The sequence below is a fragment of the Accipiter gentilis genome, chromosome 7, assembly GCF_929443795.1.
Source record: "Accipiter gentilis chromosome 7, bAccGen1.1, whole genome shotgun sequence".
Lineage (NCBI taxonomy): Eukaryota > Metazoa > Chordata > Aves > Accipitriformes > Accipitridae > Astur > Astur gentilis.
Genome location: NC_064886.1, coordinates 7,529,037 through 7,552,710, shown reverse-complemented (window position 1 = coordinate 7,552,710; position 23,674 = coordinate 7,529,037). Strand labels below are relative to the sequence as shown.

Here is a 23,674-nt window from a genome sequence, read left to right as displayed (position 1 = left end):
CCGCTGCCGGCACCACGGGCCTCCCTTACCGGCCAGATACCCCTGTGGCTACCCGGGGGCCGGCGACGGCCCACAGCCGGCCGGGCCGGGCCAGGCCTTCCCGACCACAACGCGCCGTGGGGGACCAAGGGCCCGCCGGGCGCGGACAGCGCATGCGCGCCTCCCACTTTCCCGTGACGTCATGAACGGTCCGTGGGCATCACGCTGGCGTTCGGCGCTCCTCTGTATCTGCCTGGCTCCCGAGAGGCAGCTTTAGGTTACAGGCGGAGGATCGCCGAGTCATCGCTGTCACGCTTCCTCCCCCGCCCCGGGCGGAGCGGCGCGCGGTGAGAGACGGCGGGGGGAAGAAGGGGAGGAGGGGGGGAACCGCCCTGCAGCCCCGCCGCCGCGGGGGAGTCCCGGCTCGGCCGCTGGGGAGGCGCGAGCAACGCCCGGAGGCGGCGGCAGCGGCGGAGCTGGGAGGACGCGCCCGTCACCGGCGCTGCGCCGCCTCTGAGGCCGGGGGGGGGGGGGGCGGGCGGGCGAGTCAGGGGGAGTGTGCGCCTGCGCGGGGGCGTCGCCACGGCAACGGCGGGGCGCCTCGGGCCGCCGCGTGCGGCGCCGGCGGCTCGGGGCGCGCGCCGGGGGGCGACCGTTATTGCCCGCCCGCTTGCCTCGCGCCTCCTCTCACAGGCGACGGCGACCGCCGCCGTCCTGTGCGGGCGGTCGTGCTTGGCTTGTCCCGTCCCGTCCCGGGTACCCGTGCTGGTCACAGGCGCGGGGAAGGGGTACGCGGAGTTTGTCCCGGCCAGCGGAGCGAGCGGGGGTGGGAAGGCGCCCAAGACGGGACGAAGGCTTGAGGGAGATGTAGCGTCTGTGGCTGACGTGAGGCCTCTACTAGAGAAAAGTAATATTTTTATTAGAGTCTGCTTCTACTTAATTGCAGTTAAGCTGCTCTGGAGCAGTTTGCCTGGAGAGTCTCCGTGCAAGGTCTCTTCTGGCAGCTGTAATGCTAATGCCTTGTGCTTTGACTTCAGAGTACACCCGATCAAATATTGAGTATCAGTGAGCCGTAAATACCAAACCTTGTTGTAATGGAGCTTACATTTCTAATGTATTGAATTTTACAACTCTTCCATAATAATCCCAGTGCTTTTCTTTTATGACCAACAGAAATTAGTGTTTTTAAGGTACTTAAAAGTAAGCGTTAGTGAACAAGCTTACCTAAACGCTGCTTGAGCAGGTCAAGGTGAGACAGGGAACTGCATCTACTGAATATTGTACCCAGGAAAGCATAGCCTCAAGTGGGTCAGTGATTGCTCTCTGTCTTCCCCCCATCATCTGCAAAATTGGAATGGCAGTCCTCGGGAGGACTTGTTGGTGAGTAATGTTTTAAGCGCTTTCATACCCTTCAGCTGAAAGCATTTACAAAAGTAAAACATGGTATTGTTAATAATACATATAATATAGTAATATGAAAAAATAATATTGCATTTATCAACTGGATAAAGCTCTGACCAACCTGGTCTCATCTTATAGCTGACCCTGCTTTGAGCTGGAGCTGCAGACCTCCTCAGGTTCCTTTCATCCAGGCTGATTCTGTGACTGTATAATTAATATAGCCTACAGAAATCCAGAAAACTAGCCTCGTTTCAACAGATTGATTCGAATCCCTAGGTTTTTAACTTGGATTAATATCAGAAAACGAAGGAAACGTTGCCTGAATAGATTTTTCACAGGTTGATCCATTGAAGGGGAAAGAAAAAGATCAAGACCGCTCATTTGTCTTTGCATAGTACATAACCTAGGTGTGCCGCTCCTCGTTCACGGAGCGGCAGCATTGGTGTTTTCAGTTTTCTTGTAGCGGGCTTTACTTGTTTTTGCTCCCTCTACTGGCAGTCTGATCTGCAGCAAAGTATTGCACAGTTAGCAAGTAAGTGAGACACAGTCTATGTTACAGATCTTTTCAGCACGGGCGCTTTGTTTGCTATGTAGCATTTTATGGATGTAGCTGGCATTCTGCATGTAACCTTGCAGTGTTTGGATGACATCTGCATACTGATATCTGACATTTGGATTCTTTTATTGTATATTTTTTCTTCTCAATGTAATGGTTGTTTGAAACGAAGAAACTGCCTTATACAACTCCTTTGTATGCCACTTTATGGTAGAAAATAATCTAATGTCCAGATTCAATAGCTTCATTTTGAAATGGACAAGGTAAAAACCAGACATGGTGTGTGCTCTGGAAAACATAGAAGACGTGAGAGATGGAAATTTGTTTGTAACTTTTTCTCTGGGAATTGTTTTGAAGAGCACTTCTTTGAAGAGTCTGTTTGTGACCTGTCATTCTTGCAAAACTCCTTCCAACAGCGCCCAATTTTAGTAGCACTTCTGTGAGGCTTTTAGAGAGGGCTCCATGACTGGGAAGCGTTTAATTATGATAACTTGTCCTGTCTGCATAAGTTACATGGAGTATAAGGGACATTTTATTTATTTTTAACTAAATCATTACATTTTAAATACTGGAATAACGTCTTGTTTTTTGATTCCTATTAACATTTTTATTGATTTACAGATAAACTAGTTTTTTCTTGTCACAAAAATATCCTGTGATCAGCAAATCTAACTCTGTTTCATCTGGCTTGGATGTGTCATTATCAGTTATAAAGATTCTCCAGATGGAAATTATGTCGGTGCATGCACTGGAATAGATGCCAGTTTCTAATATGAGATAGATAGTCTGGTTTTAGTTAACTGGTGTGGAGAGCTATTTTCAAGCATTAGAATTACAATTTTAGAATTGTAACATATTAGGGAGCAGATCTGTTGTCTAGGTATGTTATGCCTTTTCTGACCCTGTTGACCATTTTAGAATACTGTGAATTTCTTTTTGCAAAGAAACGCTGAACTACTGACCCGTATATGTTCTTACATTCTAAAGAGACAATTTCTTTGGCTTTCTATCACATAGTACATCGGGCTATATTATGTTTTGTGTTTGCATATCATCTATTTTTAATTTCAGTAGTATTTCTCTGCAAGCTCAGTCATAACAATGTACAGTTTCATTGGAACAGTAGAGCTGTAAACCAGTCATCTCTAATTAGCTTATATGGGAGATTTAATGCTGAAGATTCTGGTTTTCCAAAATTATGTTCTATGATGCACTGTCTTCATTGGGGAAAATAGCTACTATCGCTACTCTTCTGTAATAAATTGTTTTGTTGTAGCTACGTTGGATTATAGATGTAGGTCAGTGAGATTTCTGGGTTTGTGAAGACAAACATAGTAATGATTAAATAAAAAGGCTGAACTTTTCTTTTTGGACATCTCTTCTTCTATAAATTGAAACCTCAGCATAGTATTCGACATTTGTGTGTATGTCTGTATAAAGGAAAAAGGTAACTTTAGTAGCAGTAATAGTGTTTTGATCCCCAAAATATCTATGTGGATAGATTTAGGCTTTCTTTGTAAGAATGCAGTTTGACTGCACTAGAATATACTTGGTAGTACAAATGAAGGGTTTCAAATTAGTAATAGTTTGAAAACTACTTTAGCTACTGTTTGGGTTTTTTTTCCAAATTATCGTTCTCTGTGGAGCAGTAAAAGTGATCACAAAGCAATGAGAAAGAAATAAATCTATGAAAAAACCTGCACAATTTTTGCCCAAGCAAGCCAGCTTCCTTTTGAGCTCTGTGCTGGCACAGTTGTGTGATAAAAAGTGGAATTTTTTGCTGCTCATAAGCAATAAAAATAATTTCACAACTGTAATGAATGCACTTCCTATGGTACATTTTAATTATATGCAGCTAATGATGGCATAGCTCATCATTTCAAAGATTGTTTCAATGGCATTTATGACTTGGTGTAAATGCTCACATGGCATAGGATTATTTGAAAGAACTGGAACTTTAGGAGATGTCAGGTTTGCTGTGTTGAGAAAAGTGACTCATTAAACAATAGGTGCTAGTTATCAAGAGTAGATTGAAGAGCACGTTTAGGCTACAAATATTTGAGTCAACAGATTTACTTAAAAAAAGAGGTATTACTGGATGTCTTTTAAAAAGGCATATATTAGCCTTGAAAGTTTCCAGACCACTAAACTGGAGAATCCAGGCTATGTCATGATTCAGAAGCATTTAAAATATGAATCAGTCTCTTCTGCATCTCAAAAGTGAAAGTTATAGGGGAAACCACCTTTTCTATAAATGGATTTACCGGTGCAGGTCTTTAGAATTGTAACATCATACTGTAAGCAAATTAGGAGTCTTAGTAGCAAAAAATCTTTTAGTCAGCAAATTTTCTCTTTCATGATTTATTTTTAAAGGTCAGAAGGTGCCCGTTACAGTCAAAAAATAGTAATTTGTACAGGAAAACCTTCCCAGATGAGATGCAACCTTGTTCTAAACCCCTGAGTTTGCCGTCTAAGTTTCCCAGAGCTGCTGGGTAACTGTTGGTTGTAAGGTAAAGCTGAGCAAGAACTATTTCAAAAGAAACATACACTAATGTTTAGCTTTGTTGTTGTTGTTGTTGTTATTCTAGAGTTTTCAGTAGAAGCTAAACTTCTTTGATTTAGGGGAGCGAAGGATTCTGCTTTAAAACATATCAGATAGGAATCTTAGGACAGACTTTTTGCACTCAGACAGCTGGAGCAGCTGTAGATTCCCCGCTGAAATGAAAATGCTACAATTCAAGATTTAGAAAGGTAAAAAGTGTGACCAGAGCATTAAATAGAAGGGCCATATGATACCAAAATTAAGCTCAGTGTTTATAATAAAGAAAATCCTAGTTGTAGAAGGGAAAAAAATGAACTTGTTCCACCACTTTCTTTTTTCCTCAGGAGAAAACATAGAATATATCCTAGGTAATAAATCTGTTTTATGGCTCACATGAGAAAGGGTGGAGAAACTCCCATTATTTTCTTCCCAGAAATTGAAATACACATGAGCTAACATGGGAGACACTGGGATTTTCATCCAACAAATGCACAGCTGGCTTCTGCTTTTATTATTTTTCTAAGCCTAATAATTTTTCATTTGATTAGCTGGTGGCTGACAAAACTATCACTTGCTTAGTGTTTTGTATATTTAGTAGAGTAGGTGTGATGCGAAAAAGGTATTGTAATATGTACCCAGAAGCATAGCTCAACTTGTTCAATTGATGAGGAATTTCTACTTGCCTCTCCTTAAAATGCAAGTTTCTATCATCAGGATTTGAGTTTGAATACCAAGAAAGTAACTTCTTGAGAATTAGAAACAGGAGAATTGTGTAAGTATTTGAGGATTATTTTTTTTTTTAATTCACATTGTAGGATTGCATGATGCTCTACACATATAAATAAATTGTGAGCAATCAGTTGGTAGTCTACAGTGCCAGTTGTGCCATGAGAAAGTGGTGACACTCAGGGAAAGAAGTCCTAGTTAGTGTTAGGAGGTGGAAGAGGTAGATCTGCAAAAAAGATATATCAAGGATTTTAAGCGTACACAGGGTGAGCTGTGGAGAAGACCCATGGACACACTTAATGTGAAAAACCCCAACACCAAAACACAAATCCACCCAAAACAATGAGACAAAGTGATAAAGTGAGTACAGACATAAGTGTGGGAGAACAGGAGCCATCTAGGAATGAGGTTGCGCAGAGCCATGTCTGTGCAGACCTCTGTAAAGCCATGGATTCTCAGTTTGAAGTCAGGAGGGAGAACGGCCTATCACAAAACTTCTTCTTGTGCCTTCTGGAGAATAAGAAAACGTATTCAAGAACCCCGTATCCTGGTCTAGTTTGCATTGACCATTAATACTAGGGACAAAGCAGATAGATTGGTTTCTTCTGTATTGACTTTCCTGGTGTTTAAAGTGCTAAGCTATACCAAAGCTTGCTATCTTTGTTGTCCTGGGCAAAGCAATGCTAACACCTCTGCTAAGTAAGCAGTAGAGGAAGAAGAATGCAGTTTTATCCCAGATTGGTACATCTGTGTTGTGTCCAAGTGTTTAGTGTGTTTCTAATTGTTATTTTCAAAAATTCTAAAACAACTTGATGTGTTCTGGGGGCAGGAGAGAATGTGGGCTATCTGCTTCCACTTGAATATTGTGTGATGTCTTCTCTGGTTTTAGTTTTTAGTCATTTATAAATGGTAGATGTTTAAAACCATGTAAAAAAAATTTAAGTGAAATTACCTTGAAGCTACAGGTTCATTACAAAGCCAAACCTCTACCTAATTTGAGGTCAGTTTTATGTCCTTTTATACAGTGGCTGGCCGGGAAAGGAATGATTTTGTAAAGATTAGTAGAATTTATGTACTATGTATCTACATTCTGACCCAGCTCCATTGCACTCACTAAATAATTGTTGACAAGTTCAAGCTCTGTAACTAGAAGGTTATGACTTTGCTAAATGCCATGAGCCAATATATTTTCACGAATAAGGAAAATTACCTTGATGGAAAAATATGAGACTACTGAGGAGGCAGTAGATCATCATGGGAGCTGTCTTTTGGTTGTATCTCTCTTAGAGACTATGTCTGCTAGGGATCAGAATACTTTGTGTATGGGGCTGTTGCTTGTGATGTGGAAGTGTATGAGCCTGTATCAGTGATGGCTGGTGCCAACTGGGTGTTGCCCAGTGCAAAGGCCCATGCAGCAGTGTCTCCAGAGGAGGTTTGATCAGTGCAGCCAACTTCACTGTCTGCCTCCTTTTTCCTCAATCTGCCTTGTTAGAAATTGCATTTCTGGCCTGCCAGTATTTAGCTATTTGCTCTAATAAATTTTCTTTTCTGTGACGGGCCTGTTTGACCTTCTGAAGCTGTACTTCGAATTCTTCTGTCTGCCTTAGACCCTTTGATACTTTTGTCCTCTGACATAAGAGATGATGCCTCATCGGTTCCCAGCTGGGAAAATGTGTTACTGTGTGACTGGAGGGGATGTGTTCCTGACTTGCAGCTGGGGATGCTGCTGGTTAGTAGAGGCCCTGGAGCAGAACTGGCTTGCCGTGGTGGCACATACTTTCCCTGCAGTGCAGCACCCTGGCCTTACTTTTGCAGTTTTATCCCTTGTTCTAGGTGTAGAGAGCTCTACCCCACTTGCAATAGGTTGCAGAGAGGGAGGGAGTCCATAGTGCTGTGCCACATAAACAGGTGATACACACTCTTAACTGCAGAAAGGTTTCCAGCCTGGTACTGTTATACAGCATTTACGCTCTTTGCATGAGATTTGCCAGGTCTGCCGTTGGTAAGTTTGACCTTATCAAAGAAGACTCTCAAATCTGAGAGTAATTGGGGAAAATGTGAAACATTCAGGACTTTTTAAATTTTTACCTTTTTTTTTTTTTTTCTCTTCTAGTTGTGTGTTTAGGCCCCCCACCTTTCACTTCAACAATTGAGGGTGTTGGTTCCTTCCTCCTGTGTTTGTGTAAGAAAAGCTTTTTATAGTCCGTTTTTCCAGTTGGCGTGTGTACTTCCTTCATTGCAGCTTAACACATCATTCTTCCCACTCCCTCCCAACCCCTGAATCTAATGGAAGACCTTCGGGGTTTTTTATTTATAATAAAAATGGAGCTGTGGGGTTGGGAATGGTCATTATTCCTGCTTCAAAATGTGTTCTTCGACAAGCTGTGTTTTGTTCTTGGTAAAAGAGAAGCATGTAAGGAAGCAAAGAATAATCAGCTGTATTTAGTTTACAGGACATTTAGTTTGAACTGGACATTTCCAGCTCAGTTTTTGTTTAGCTGAAAATCTGCCTAGAAAAAACAAAAGTTTATCAGCAACATGAATGGAAGTGAGCTGCATTCTATATTTTGACAAAAATATTCTTAATGCCAAATGTGAAGAATTTTTCAGTGTCATTCATCCCAACTTCTGCAAGGAACATAGCTGAGGTGAAGGCAGTCTAGGAGCTCCACAGCCACCCATTATTTTGCCCTGTATGGGTGAGTCTGGCACACTGCCAGCACTTGAGCCTTGCGGATTTGGAGCTGTGTTGGAGGTCTTTCCTTTAAGTAACATCAGTTACACCAAGAAGGAAGGGAGGTGGCACGGCCACTTTGCCTTCATTGGCTGACAGAGGTATCCCTGTTCAGGACAGCATGCACTGCATCCTGCTTAAGGACAGTACAGCATCTGCTTTACCACAGCTTCACTCCTGCTTGCTGGATGTTTTTATCACCATTTGTCCAGGACTGTTATTTAGCACAGCATCTGCTTTACCACAGCTTCACTCCTGCTTGCTGGATGTTTTTATCACCATTTGTCCAGGACTGTTATTTAGCCCCAAAATGGAATTAGTAATATTTAATATTGCAGTCTTTTTTCCCTTCTATGACAGGTAGCTTATTGAAAATATCTACTGGGAATATCCTTTATTTCCTATGTTTTGGATGATATTTCTCAATAAAGGTTGTGTTTTGGAACTAGATTTCCAATGAAAATTATTTTTTTAATATAATCTTACAAGGTTTTCCAATACTAATTAACACAGCCCAGGTCCTTCAGTGAAGAGGCATGTGCAGACATGGCCACTGTGGACTGAACTACCTCACTGCTTCAGATTTTTAATAATTTTAGTCTCTATATAAGCCTTTGTTTTTCCCAAGTGGCCAGTTTTAAGGTGACATGGTAACTCTAACCCAGTCAGGGCAGAAATTTACTCTTTTCTCTTCCCAAATACTAGCTCCACTGTAAGCTTGCAGCAAAAAAGTGGATCTGAGGGAGGCAGAGCTTAATTGTGACACTGGGCCTGAGAAGCCTCGCACCTTAAATCTCCTGTCTTACCTTGGGGTGTCTATAAGGTCCTGACACATCATTGTTTAGCTCCTTTTGTATTCTGTGATTACTCTGTGAAAATAATATTTTAAAGGCACTTGCTTATTTTATTGTTCCACTGCTAAATAATTGAAATCAGCACTTAGCATTTAATTATAGTGATTTTATACCATAAATATTGTACAGTGCCTGATGATGTAACTGGGCATTTTTATAACAACCCCCTATTTTTTAAAATAAGGAGAAAATGTCTGAAATTTGTGCCTTCATGCTTGTGCCCATTAAATGTGGTTATCATTATCTAGTGACAATGTATGTTCTTCCTAACAAGGATTCTCTTCTCTTTCATGCTCATACTATCTCCATGCTAGATTATTCCTGTCCATAGTAGCACCTTGGGGTGGAAGTGGGAAGTAAATGTGTCCCATATGGCCGCTTTAGACAGCAGTTTTGGGTGTGAGGAGATGGGAGAGACAATGGGGTGGAGAGACAGTGGGGTCTTCGTGCCTGATCCTTCCTTCACTGTCATGTAAGTAGGGCAAGCAGAGAGGGAGCAGGGCCATGGCGCTTTGTACTATCAAGTTAGGAGTACCGTGGGAGTACACTGCATTCAGGATGGGTGAAATTATTTGTTCTCCCATGCGAGAGGAAGGGAGCCAGGGAGGAACTGTGACTCTGAGTCACTCGTTCTTCCTGGAGCACCTCCTGGGGTGGTGCCGCTACATGCAGCCCAATACAAGACTGAGCCTGAAGGCTTGAACAAGCTGATTGCAATATTTTACAGAAGTCTTATTTTCTGGTAATTACTTTAACATGATTCAGTGTTTTCTCTTTTGTCTGATCTTGTTGATGAGCCTTCATGCCTGATCCTTCCCCCGCTGTTGTGGGAGCTGGGCAAGCATTCCCAGACCAGCTGTACCATTCTTGCTATGTTTCGCCTCTTGGTTTCAGTGGCTGTGAGTAGGTGCATTTTGAAGTGTTGTTGCTGTTTAATGTAGCGGACCAAGAATGTGTCCTTGCAGAAAAATGGCTGATCCTGGACCTGTTCTTGTGAAGCCTTTGAAACTACTACGCTGATTTAGATAGTGGTGGTAGAGCAATTTGCAGAATTGAGGTCTGGATACTGTTTGCCAGATCACATTCCTGGTGATTCCTGAAATCAGAGCTCCTGTGGATACCTGGAACTTTGCTTCTGAGGCAAGTGTTGTGTATGAACTGAGTCCAAAGCACCCAGTGTTCAACAGATATATGAAGAATGGCTAGGATTGAGGTTCCAGTGGGTCACCAACAGTATTTACTACAGACTAATAATAACAGTGAACAGACTCATTCCATTCCCAGATCTCTAGAGCTTTAAAAATCCAGCAGAACCAGCAAAATACCTAAAGCCCAGCCACTGAAATCCAGCCAAGTTTTGTGAAGATTACAGTGGTAGCTTCAATTAAGTATAAATTGTGCACTTTAAATGTACAATTTATTTAAAAGGAGTTATTTTGCCAAACCATAAATGTACCAATAACTAAACCAAGAAATAACAGATTAAGAAATCTAAGTTTATAAGTTTTAGGAAAAAACCTTTCAGGTATTTTTAATGCTTTTGTTTAACCATGTGATTCATATTTAATCCTAGTTAGACCTAATTCATACATACATATCTTTATAGCAGGCTGTACACTTCTCATAAGCAACTGAGTGGTCTGTGTTATCACATTTGTTCAACACAAGTCGGGGGAGAGAGGTGTAGAGTACAACTCACTTGCATAATCTTTTGCATGTAGTAGAAAAAAATCTGTCTCACATTATACCTACAAGAAATACATGGGTGCTCATAATTCATATTATCCCATAAAATTTAGAAGAGCATTCAGAGACTGCAAATGAAGGTAATTTATGTGTAAAACCTCATCCATGAAGAATTTATTGCCATAGTAGGTATAATATACTTTGGCACAGACTTCTTCCCTGAAACTAGTACTTGCAGACTTGAAAAAGGAACATACCAAAGACCTTGCAGGTTAAACTATAGTCTGGTTTTACACAAAACACATTATTATGAAGACTTTTGTGTTTGAGAGAGTTAAAGTAAATGTTCCATGGCTGTTGCAGATGTGTGTGAACATCTTCACTATGTGAGTAGTCTCTTTAAAATCAGTATTAGTTTAGTGGTGCTACCTTTGTGTAATTATTGATATATGTAAGTATTTTGGACCTTAGTGGGAACTGAAGAAACTGCAGAAGTACATTTATATACAACATTCTAATGTGTAGTATCAAAAGAGTATCTGCTTTGCAGAGGTCGTTTGCTAGCAATGCCATGAAATCCAGATCTCATTTCCTTCAGCAAGGACTGCACTGGGAACATGGGGCCTCATCTTCCTCTATGCAGTTGGGCAAAACTGCCACATAAAGGCCATGGGATCCATCCATCTTGTTGCCATTTTGAGACAGTGGCATTTCTGGGTGACCACGTGGAGATATGGCTCCTGTGTCCCGGTAGATTCTTGCTGGTAGACTTGGGCATGTGGTGGCAGAGGCGAGGCCAAGGCAGGGCTGTGGTTACGTTGCAGCGATGTGTGCACAGTCTTGGGGAGATTCCAGCACTGTCTACTCAGTGCTTGGGTCGCTCATGCGGCTGGAACAAAGATATATTTCCTTTTGTTCCTCCTGCTGGGGTCTGATTTCTTTTTTCTTTTGAGATTACATTGTGCACATATGCTTTTATAATTGTTGCCTCTTTTTGACCCAAACACTTTTACTTCCATGAAAGTTAATGACATGAAATGAAAATCAAGGGGAAAAGGCAACCCGTTGCCACTCCAACATTTCCGCGTAGTACAAAGTAACCTTAAAATCGGTAAGGATCTGGTTTACTGTAAAATATGCCACTTAACTGCACGTAGCTGGGAATGGAGAGAAACAGCTGCTAGCATGATGTATTAGAGGGATTTTGGCCCAAGTCAGCGAGAGAAGCTACAGGGCTTATTGCTATAAGAATGGACCAAAGCATTGATGTAGAGCGGGTAGGACCTTTAAAATTCTTCCTTGAAAGATACACAGTGGTGTAAGGAGGCAGTCTGTTAGGCTTGGATGGACAGAGAACATATCCCCAGTTCCTCTGGGATTTTAACTAGTAATTCCAGGAAGTCTAGGTGTTTTGGGAAGTGCTATTAAAAAAATAAGTGCTATTATGCTATTTCTTCCGGATACAGATCCTTGGACAGTACACTTACACTGAGCCTTTTCTCTGTTGGCTTGCCCTGCAGCAGGAATCCTAAACTACTGAGAGCAAAGATAACTTCCTTTGCCAGGTGTATTAGCTGGAATTGTATGTGTTGCAGAAAGAAGTAACTTCTCTCTTGAAAGTGACATGCGATTTTTGAGGTCCGTGAAGATCTATCTTGTCTAGGATGTCATTTTGCTACCAAGAAAAAGCTCATTCATCTCATATCTGAAGTACTATGTTCAGTTCTCTACTTTTCCAGATGCATTTAGCAGAGCTAGAGATGGTGCAGAAAACGGCAACTGAAACGATTGGGAGAAATGGAACAACTGTCCATATGAGGAGAGATTGAACAGGCTGGTACTCTTTAGATATTTATCACTGAGATTTACAAAATCATGAAAGCGATGAAAAAGCTGACTATGAAACTGTTGCCCTCCAAATCCTGCAATGCAAGAACTAGAGGGCAGTCAGTGAAGCTAGTAGGAGATCAGTTTAAAACAAATAAAAGAAAATGCTCCTTAATTTTCTGAAACTGAATCTTTTACCACAGGAGGTAGTGAAGGCAATGGTATCAGCAGGTGCAAAAGGGATTAGACAATTTCATAGACAGCAGAACTACAAATGGACAGTGAAATTACATGTCCTGTAATATCATTAATACAGGAATTGTTCATGGAGGAGTATGGGGGGGGGGGAATGGGCTGCAAAAGCAGTGAGGCTTCTGTCTTTTCTCTAAGTAGCATCTCTAAAGAGCATGCCACTATGCCATGTTGGAAACAGGATACTAGGCTAGGTGGTGCAGTTGTCTGACCCTGCAGGGCATTTTTTTCTGCAGTACTAGAGCCATACAATGTTTTTCTTTGAAAGGTTCTTATTGTTAATACACTGAATTCTCACAAGGATAACCAAGGAAAAATTGGTAGCAAGTGTGTTAATACTGCATTGTTGATACCTGAAATGTTCATGTATTTTAAAGTCTGATCCATTGATAGTGAAATGGCTGCCTGTTACTGTGCATGTTACTAACATGGCATTTATTTGGAAAATGTACAACTTGGAAAATGAATTTTGAGTTTGTGTGTTTATTTTTCTTGGCAGTGAGTTTTTGTTATCTCTGAAATAAAAAGCTATCCAGGTGCAGTGAAGCTGTATGGTGCCATGAGTACTCTAGCAGGAAGGTATGCAGGACAAGTATGCAGGAAGCTGAATCAAAGTAGTTTCTTCATGCTCCAATACTGTGTGCTACTGAGATGTCTTTGTGCTAGTTCCAAGTAGGCCAAGTTGAGAGAATGAGACAAAAGAGGGACTTTGGGCCGACCACATCCACAGATCAGGGGCCCAGAACTTGGGACATAGTCTGTTCCAGGCACTGCGCTTTAGTGACACCACAGATCTGCAGTGACTTCCCTGCAGGTTTGGGCATCCTCCCCATGCACCCTGTTTAGTGCCTGCCCAACTCCTGATCGCTCAGTCATACCCTAAATATTTAGGCTACTGCTTCTTATACAGTAGCTAGCTCTTTTATTATTTATATCTTTTTTAATTTATTTAGATATTGTTTATTATCAGCATCAGTAGCATTTAGAGGAGACCTGCAAAGGGGGGAGGGAGGAAAGTCACTAATTCACTTTAATATAGGACACAGAAAAGTTCTTTAAAAAATTTTTTTGTAAAAAAAAAAAAAAAAAAAAAAAAGTATTTTCTAGGCTTTATTTTTTGAAACATTAAACATATCAACAAAAACATTCTCTGCTTTAATTAGAGGATGTGGGCTTTGTATACATGGAGACTTTTAAATATTTGTGTAGCTCCTCTGCTCTGGGCACCAGCTTTTAGTAGAGATACTTAACACAAGCCATAAACTGTACCAGTGCAGCTCAGGTCAGCTCATTGTGTCTGAGGAAGCTGGTAGTGTTCTGCTGTTGATGAGAAATCCAGTGTAAACAAATCCTCACTAGTGGTCTCAGAAGTGCTATTGGGAAACATGTTTGGCTTTTAATCAAAAGAAATTGAGTGTTTGGTTCTTAAGAGTATCTTTTTTTCTCTTGTTTCAGTTAAATAAATGTTAACACAAATGAAGAGCTTAAAACTGTCTGACTAAAGCCTCAGCTAATTGAGCTTTGGTTCCATGAGAGTTTTGATGTCATTGTCCTTTTTGTTTTCCAGTTTTCTCGGGAAGTACTTCAGCTATAGGGCAAAAATAAACAAAAGAAACCTTTTGAATCTTCTTCACACATTTATGCATATTTTTAGTTACTATTTACTTCTTGCAAATATATCTTGATCTGAAAAAAAGTTTCAGATGTATTGTTTTCTTAACAAAGATTTGACCTTCATCTTTATAGACACAGTTTCACTAATTTTCCTAGCAGCATTTAGTTCAAAGGAGCACTTCTAAGCATGCAGACAAAAAACAGTTCTATTGTATAAAATAGAGATGTGTGTTTTATATCACGGGAGTTTAGAGAACAATGCAAAGGTCAATTGTGTTGCTTGCTCTCCTGTCACATGATGTGGGTGTGTATATGAATGCATCCCTGGAATTCCACTGTGGGATCTGCATCTTTGAAGCTGATGCTAAAATTACTGCTGAGGCTCTTCCAAAGGCGGATACTGATAGAAGATTCAATGAAATCGAAGGTCGCCAGTCTGGTAGGCGTTGAAAGATACCTGGCTATGATACTATTTCTGATTTAATAATGCGAATGGGAGGCTAGCCCTTTGTAATAATTAGGACTAATTACTGAAGAGGTGTTGACAGATGGGCTAAGAGGAAACAAACTGCCTTTATCCAGTGGCTTAGAGTCAGATTACTAGTCTTGTGTTATCTGTTTCTCAGAAAGTAGAAGCTTCAATCATTCACTAAGTCTTCAAAGGGGAAAGGGATCCTAACAATATACAGGATTTGGGATGAAGCTATGAAATACGTCTTTGACTCAAAATGGCTAAATTAATCTCCTTTCCGTAAATTATCATACTTTTAAAGTTTGAGTTACAGATGGAGAATCTGATTGTAGTACTGAAAAATACGTGAAATCAATATTGAGGGCTGTCCTGTCATTATTTGTTGTTGCTGGTCCTGCTCATGGATTAATCTAAACTCAGTTCCTTGCTGTTAATTATATCAATATGAATTCTTTGATTCCCTCTTATGCCATGCTTGCTATCCACCTGAAATGGAGACATACTTAGTACTCTCATGTTCAGTGTTTGTTTTATGCAGATGTCATATCTACTCAAAAAGCAGAAAATATATCTGCCAAACTTAGTTATTTACCTTTTTAGGAGAAAAGATCATGCATATTTTAGGAAGTAAACAAATTACAATATAACTGCATTTACTGATAAATTCCTCATTGATGTAGGATTTCCTTAAAAAGTATTTCTACTCTCCTTTTGGATATAACATCCACCAGTACATCTGCATGAAGAAAGTAGATACAATTGTCCAATATGAATGGAGTTAACAAAGACATTCGGGGGTTAATGCTTTGTCACTAGAATGAACACATAGTGTGACTTACTTTAGGCAAATGATTTAAAAGTCTAGCAACCCTCCATCTTCTCAAATGACTGCTTTTAAGTGCATTTCTTCCCACTCTCCACCATATATAGGTCCTGCTTTTCTGAGAGCCATGAGATAAATATGGTTGCATTCAATAGCATTTATAAGAAGAGGTAGCTTTCAATTATTTATTTACTTTTAACAAAAGAGGCCTTTTAATTAGTGTTTAAATATTTATAACAGTTTTATTGTGCTGTAGAATCGGTTATACTTTGATCTGGATTTTCTGGTTTGAGATAATAGGGTTGGTAAAAGTTTTCCTAATGAATTTGGTCAGAACATGACATAATCTGATTATCTGATGAAAGATTGACACTTCAGTTCCTGCCAGCATAAAAGTGCGGTACAATAGGGGGCTGTTCAGCACACATTCAAAGGCTGGGAGTTCAAGTTCAGGTACTGCAGAATTGTTCGAAGTTTCAAATTAAGGCAGTGAAAACAGTTTTGCATTTTTCACTATTTTTAGTAGTTTATGTGGATGAGAGGAGTGAAGCTTGAAGTTACAGGTGTAAACTATGTAACTGTTCTGTAACTTTGGTTTTATTTCTCTCCATTTGCTAAAAAGTAGTTAGCGTTACTCCTTAAAACCTGGAGCAACTAACTGATCAGAACATTGCAGACATAGGAAACAATCAGTACTAGAAACTGGGACTTATGCATCATCAATATTCAACTGCTTTTAAATGCAGGACCAGCTTTTTATTACTGTCCCTCACATTTTAACAACTTAACTGTTTAACATATGATTACTCTTATCTCAGAGCCTTGGAGATGAACATATTTAATTAATGCATCCTACATGGTTATGCAAAATGGATATAATAGACTTATGTGATCAGCCTGGCATGAAAGAACATTTGTGGGCTTGTATCTAAACTGTAAGCTTAGCCTAAACTGTTAACATAAACTTTTTTTTTATTTATTTGATATTCAGGTAATATTTGCCTTGTAAATGTCATTCCTGTTTGCACTGGAATTATAGTGATCCTTACTAGATTTATTGGACTAATTTGGTCTCCAGTAACTTGGCTTATCCAAATACTTATGCTGTATTGGATGGGAATCCTAATAGACAAATGACACACACTATTAGTAATTAAGCTTGAATTTTGAGGGATATTTCACAGCATAAAAATACTTTATTATCTGTAACTTTGACTCATATATTTAAAAGTTATATACATAACACTAAGTCTTCCCTTTTTTCTAAATACTGAAGGGGTTCTTGGAGAAAATTTGGGTACCAAATGATATGTTCTTTACTGAAACGCAGTTGCTTCTGACCTTGAGAGTTCACCTGAATAAGGATTTAAAGTTTTAGTCTAATGAATTGATGCAGGTTAATGTACTGTCCACATTGCTTTGTTTCTTAACGTACTATGTGGCATGTGAATCTCACTGGCTGTGGGAAGGGACTGTCTGTGCCTGGAGTCAGTGAGTGGAGTCCTAACCCCAGTTCTAGTGACTGTGCCACCTTGGGAGTGTAATATCACTTACAATCCCTGCCTCAGTTTCTTCATCTACAAAGAATGACCCATAATAATGCTGGTCTCAGAGACGTGCTGTAGTTTACACAGAAGCAGAAACCTTCCAAAGAGAAAATGCTTTATGAAATACTGGTATAATTAATGAATCCTGCAAACCCTTCCTCGTTTGAGCAGTCTCACCAATATCATCTAGCAGTTTGGATGGGTGTAGATCAGATCCAAAATTTGGAATTCGAAGCAGGAGCTGGACACAAATAGGAATTACCTTTGGTTATTTAATATTCCTATGTTTACATCAACTTATCCCGTTTCCTATTTGCAATTTCTAAGTATATTTTTAAACTGTTATGAAACAAATGTTGAGAATATAAACATGGCGGGTAGGAAACAGGTACAATATTCTAATATAAGTGTATTGCCCACTATGGCAGTGCTAGTAAAGTACTTAGTCTGTTCAATTAAGTGCAGACTTTTTTTCCTCTTCTAATGAATACATATTTTGTGAAAGTATTTTATACTTGTCTTTTTAATTCTATGAAATGTAAACTGCGTGATTAAAGTAAAAGGAAACATTTTGGAAAGCACTGCCAGAGCTCAACTTGCAGTACATTTTAATTTAATTGCCTACCTCTGCAAGGCGTCTCACTCTTGGTAAGGCGTATACAATAGGGGGTTATTTCATAAGCAGAAGAAAGCATCCAGCAAGGAACACGAGCATAAGTTTTAAAAGTGCATGAAAAGGCGATTGCTTCATTGTGTCTTCATAGGAGTCACTACTCATTATCTCCTCCCACCAAATGTGCAAGAACTGTGAATTTCAGGGACATTCATATTCAAAGAAACTTGAGGACTTCTGACTGTACATGACAATCATTTTTACTTCAAGTATAGCCAAAGCAAAATAAAATACAACATTACTAATTCCATGTACATATTTCTTCTATCAGAGTTTAATCCAAATATAGTATTTATAGAGTAAGAAAAGAATGTATGTACTTTTGTTTTAGTTGAATCTAAGGTAACTTGATGCAAAATTAAAATGCGTCTTGTAAAACTTACTGAGATACTGAAATGAATGTAATTTTAAGGTAAGTATGAAAATGGGTTTTGGTCCCTTATCCTTTCTATCCCTTATTACCTTTCTCCCTTATTGCTGACTGTATCAGGCCAGATCCTGAGCAGAGCTCAATGTCAATGGTACGTCCGTTTCTAGCAGCTCTGGACATGGTCCTGTACATCAGGAATCAATTGATAAGTCATTGAGTGATGTATTTTAGAAGTATAAGTTAATATCCTATAGGTTATATTTTTATTATGTAATATCATGCTACATATACATTTCCTTAATACTAAAAACTCTTAACTTTGAAGAAAAAAGTATAGAAGACAAAACGTCCTCCAATTTGTACTATGTTTTATGTTCCTATGCCCTGTGGGAGGACAAGAAAAGTAATAGAACAGACAAATAAATAAATGTGGTGTTGAAACTGGCATGACAGTTTCTGCTCTTGCGCAACGGAACTGCAATCAATTTATTGTCTTCATTGGTCAAATGCCAGAATAACAGTATAATATTATACAAGAGTAGATTAATTAAAGTGTAATTAGAATAGAATAAATTAAATAATCATAAAAGTTTGTCATGGGAAAAATATGTGTTTAGAATTAATTAGTTTTCAAATAAAGTGATATTTTAATTGCTCAGAGTTACAGAATCCTTAATTGCAGACATATAATTCTGGCCCAAATAACTTCAGTTGCTGTAACAACTTGATATATTTCTTCCCTGTCAATTCCTTTTAATAGTTTGTTACTAAACAAGATTATTGCAGGAAATGTCTGCTAGATGTTTAATTAAGCCCATGCTATCTGAGGACATTATTAGCTCTTGGAACCAAAAGATTTGTAGCTGATGCTGCACTACGCAGCACCCCTAATTAAGGAGGATGGGCAGACAGAGTCCTGTGGCTGACAGATTGCTGTGCATGGCTGAACTAGAGGCTACTCAAAACAATCTTTTGATGGTCCTTGGTTTATCAATTTTCTGCTAGATTACAATGATTTATTAAGTGTACAAACTTAAATTCATTTTAGGTTTGATGGTATGGCATGGAGAGACAGTTGTTTCAATACTTCTTTTCACTTATATTGTACATTTTCTTATTCTTCAAGTTTTCAAAGTGATTAGGCATTTGTTGTCTTTTTTTTTTGTGTGTATGTGTATGCATTAATTTTATGGAGAGTGTGTTGCAGAGCTGAACTATTGTGGGCTCTTATGCCTGCTTTCTTTCTCCAAACAAGGCTGGCTGTGGTTATATCACTGCACTTTACCAAACAATTAATGGTATTAGAAAGTAAAACAGATGAGTGTCTTTTCCCTCATCTGCAAAATGAACCTGTTTATGAAATACTGGAATTTCATCTGTTTCAGCTGTATTTTATAATCCCTTATTAAAAGCTAGTGCAATGACATGTGAGGCAGGGGCTCTCATGTTTTCAGACCCCATATTTTTGGCATAAACATATCCATGATATTTGGCTGTCTCCAAAATGTTTACTTCAGTAAGATTTGCAATGCCCAAAATGTTTAACTGTGTTAAAAAAGGTCAACCAGCTGATAGCTGAAGGCGAATATGTCAGAATGAAAGACTGAAAAAAAATTATTGGTCCGACACAGTGGGAGTATTAGAATGATTAATGTTTATGTTAATTTATGGCTTTTACATATTGATTAATAGCTTTTTGTTTCAGTGACCAAAATGTGTAAGTGGCAATGAGATCCATATGCTAACTCAGTGTCTCTCAAATAATTACAATCATTCTTAGTTTTGTTCCCATGCTGAATCTATGTTTTCATAGAGAAAATAATTATTGTACAGTCACTTTTTTAAAAATTGCAGATGGAAGTATTTGAAAGTGAATCTCAAGACACAAGCCTGGGTTTCAGTATTCCTGAAGGTTACACACTGACATTTATATACATTTTTCTTGCAAACTTCATTACTTAAAATTGTAATATATTGTGGTTTAGCCTCATTCAGTTAGGGGATGCTTAGAGACAAAAAAGGTGCTAACACTGTGAGGAGCCTTTATCTGAGTGGAAATCATTAAAAATGTGTTGCACTGCATGATGGTTATTAGTCATTTTCTTTTCTGCTCCCATAAGATTTCTTGGCGTATCACCAATAGCTCATAAGCAGTTTTGTTTGCTATCTGTCCATTGACTATTACAATTAAAATGTGGAAACTTCCATCATTCATTATCTAAATGTCAGGGGAGAAGGTAATTTTGGGGAGCTCCTGAGAGAGGATGAACTCCTAACTTCCCTTGAAGTCAATGGGAAATGGAGGTTCTCAGCACTTCTCAAAATGAGACTTTTGAAGTGTTTTTCTGAGCAGGCAGTCATTGTTAGTCATTAGAAATTATTTGGTGACTGTTTAGAATGAAAGCTCTGACAGCATTTAGTGTTGCCAACCTATAAAAGGAAGGATTCTTCTCAGTTGTAATGTTGGCTCTATGGCAACAGGTTTATGATATCAGTTAATAAAGGATTGTATAGCTAGGTCATATAAATCATTGCATTCTCTTTGACATTGATGTGTCTCTAACTAGCAAGTTTTTCAAGCAAGAGAATTCTATCTAGAAATCTATCTACAGTATCTAGATACTGTATTTTCCAGTACAAGAACACTAATGAATGCTCCCAGTCCACCGTTGTGATTTTTTTCTTTTTTTTTTTTAATTATTTTTTTTTACGTTTTGAAGTCGCATATTAAATACAAATATACGTCATTGTGCTTAATCTCTACTTTGGTAGTCATAGGTAGGTACTAGTATTAAAAATAACCAATTTAAGAGAAAGCATTTGGTTATCCTTACGCCTGAAAATTAAGAGTGATTTATTAGTACATTTTACTGGTTAAATCAGAAATTTCTACTAATTCTAATTTCTGCTTGAAATAAATTTCTTGATTTAAATATTTCTACTGATTTCTGATTTCCACTTGAAATAAATTATTTTTTTAAATTAGCTTTAAAAAAATCCTGGAAGTATAATGCAGTTTATATCTCAATTTAGCACCAAAGATAGCAAAGGGAGCTTTAAACTGAAAGCTGCAGTGTTTGTTGACTGATGAGTGAATTTTCATGTATTCTGACCTTTGCAACGATTTGTGTAGCACTCCCACATCTCTTGATCTGTGCGGGCAGTTGCTATACAAGCTTCTACTGATTTTACTTGTGCACGTTTGTCTGCACACAACAGACATATCATGTGTTTTGGGGGAGGGCAGCAAGAATGCGAAAAGCTGGCTGCCTGGCTTTTAATTTTGGATTTTAACCTAAGTGGCTGTTTCATTCTTCGCTAAGTGTTTTGTATATGGTAGCTTGTCACGGGACACAAAAAGGATTTCTTTGTACAGTCACTTACTTTTAACCTCAGGTGCAAAGAAATTTCTTCAAATGACTATCTCGCCACATCCCTCTCTATTGCTGAGTTCTGTGTTTCAGTGTGTTCTGTCTTTTTTTGATTTGTAGGTGCAAAATGAAAAGCTGGGCTTAGAAATTTGTCATAACATATCTGAAGAATTATTTGTTCACCAAACCATATACCTGCTTTCAGCCCTTTTGTAATCAATAACCTATAAAAATTCACTTTTGCAGTCAGATGAGGTGAACTTTAATTCATTCAGCTTCTGCAGATTTGTCTGCCATCTCTTTTAATTATCTATGGAGATGCTACTCATTAAATGGGTTCTTGTAGCCCTAAACTCTTGTTCTCTGCTTCCTAAAGTGCTATATAACCAGGCAGCATTTTGTGTCAACAAGGGATGTCTAAGATGTTTCCAGGTCCTGCTGTGTTCTGGCATAATTCAGCGAGGTGAATCGGGCACTGTTGGGACCCTCCTCACCTACCTTTGCTATTCAAGTAACACATGTACAGTTGGCTGCACGAGGAAGGGCCACAGTATTCACAGGCAGCGGAGTTGTAAGGGTGTTTCTTGGGCAGAGGATAGTTCATAGTTTCACCACTATGAAACCCAGTTGTCTGCAGTGGGTTACAGGCTGGAAACATGGGAATATTTGGAAAGCTCATACTGCAAGGGCTGCCTGCTGTATTTTAATGCTGGAGATTGTAAATGTAATGGAATAAACAAAATTGTTTGTGTTACACTATTAATTTGAGGGAGTCTCTTATTTCTCCGACTTCCTCTGCAGTTACAGCTAGTGACCCACTTTGAAAACACACCCGTGCTCTAGAGCTACGCTATACAACATGGCAGAGTGTCACAAAAATTTTGAGTGAGTGCAGGTAGGCACAGAAGTGCAGGCTAAAAAAGAGCTTTTGTATGAATGAAAAAGGAACAGCCTGGAAAGGGGGAAGAACAATCTATTCACATCTTTCTCAACTTGTTCTTTGCTCTGATTTTTCCTTTGGGAGGGTGGCACCTGGTAGACTAGGAATTTTCAAAAAATAACAGGGATTTTATATATCTGTTTGTGAGCACACCTGGATGTGTTGAATATTTTGCAGTAGTAATTATGTCTGCACACCTGCTGGTTTCAGTCCCAAATCAGTTTGCCAGACATGCCTAGAGAGATTTATTTCTCCTATACCTGAAAAAGCTTTTACCACTGAGGTTTTTACTACTCTAAATAAGCCTAAAAAAAAAAAGCAGAGGATTTTTTCTTGTCTTTGCTTGAGCCATTGGTATCTCAAACTGAACTGAGTTTGTAGGGGGAGGAGGGTGTTTGGATGATATTTTAATAGCAATTTGTTTTTGCTTCAATGTGTGATAGAAATACAAGTGACAGGAGTGGGAACAGGAGAGTTGCTGAATTCTGCTGGAATTTTTCCTGTGGGAATCTGTTAATGTTTTTAATTCTCTGAGAGATTTTTCTAAGGTAATCCTTTTGACATTTACATATTTTAAATGACTCTCATTAAATAAAAGCTTAACTTTTTAATATCGAATGCTGAAGTGATGATACTGAAATACCACTGCATAGACGTTCAAATGGTTTGAAGATGATTCTAATTGCAGCCTAAACAAAGTAAGTTTTGTAAGGGATATTAATAGTGAATTGTTCTTTAAAGTAATGTAATTTTGAAGGAAATTGAATTGTTCTGGCATTTAGTAGAAGCAATTTTTTAGACAAAACCCTTTTTAGTACCTAATGTGTGGTATGCATAGCCATTTGCTTATTGAAACACTAATTTGAACAGCTGGGGTTTCCACTCCTTGTTCACATAGCAAATATAATCGATGCAGGAGCCCAAGGGTTTGCAGAGCACCTTGTGAAGAATACTTCTAGTTGTCTGTATCATATCAGAGTGTAGCTGAGACCCTGCAGGAAGATGCTGTTACCAGCACAGGGAAGGCTGGAAGAAATAAAAAGTGGACCATCTTTTAAAAACCAAGAGCATGATGATGTGTTGCATCTCTTACTGGTGATACCCTCTTGCAAACAAATAATGCCATAAGCAAAATGATTCCTATCTTTTAACATACTTTCATAGGAGGCAGGAGTCATAGCATGAGGATATCTCAGGGACAAACATATGGTCTAGCCCTAAGATGCTTTTAAATTAACTTTCTTCTGTAGGTCACACATTGCTTGTTCAAGCCCTTGAGCCAGACTTTGCTCTCAGACCAGCCTAAA

The 23,674-nt window shown here is 39.0% G+C and overlaps 1 protein-coding gene across 3 annotated transcripts in view; it reads left to right on the top strand.

The window, feature by feature from the left end:
* The first annotated feature begins 201 nt into the window (after positions 1–201).
* The window catches only part of GNB1L (G protein subunit beta 1 like), a 45,388-nt gene continuing 21,915 nt past the window's right edge, over positions 202–23,674 (top strand). Inside the window, exon 1 of one of the 3 annotated variants that reach the window (XM_049805684.1) lies at positions 202–326. The gene's annotated coding sequence lies outside the window, so the exon portion shown is untranslated. The other 2 variants (XM_049805685.1, XM_049805683.1) reach the window with 2 other exon arrangements.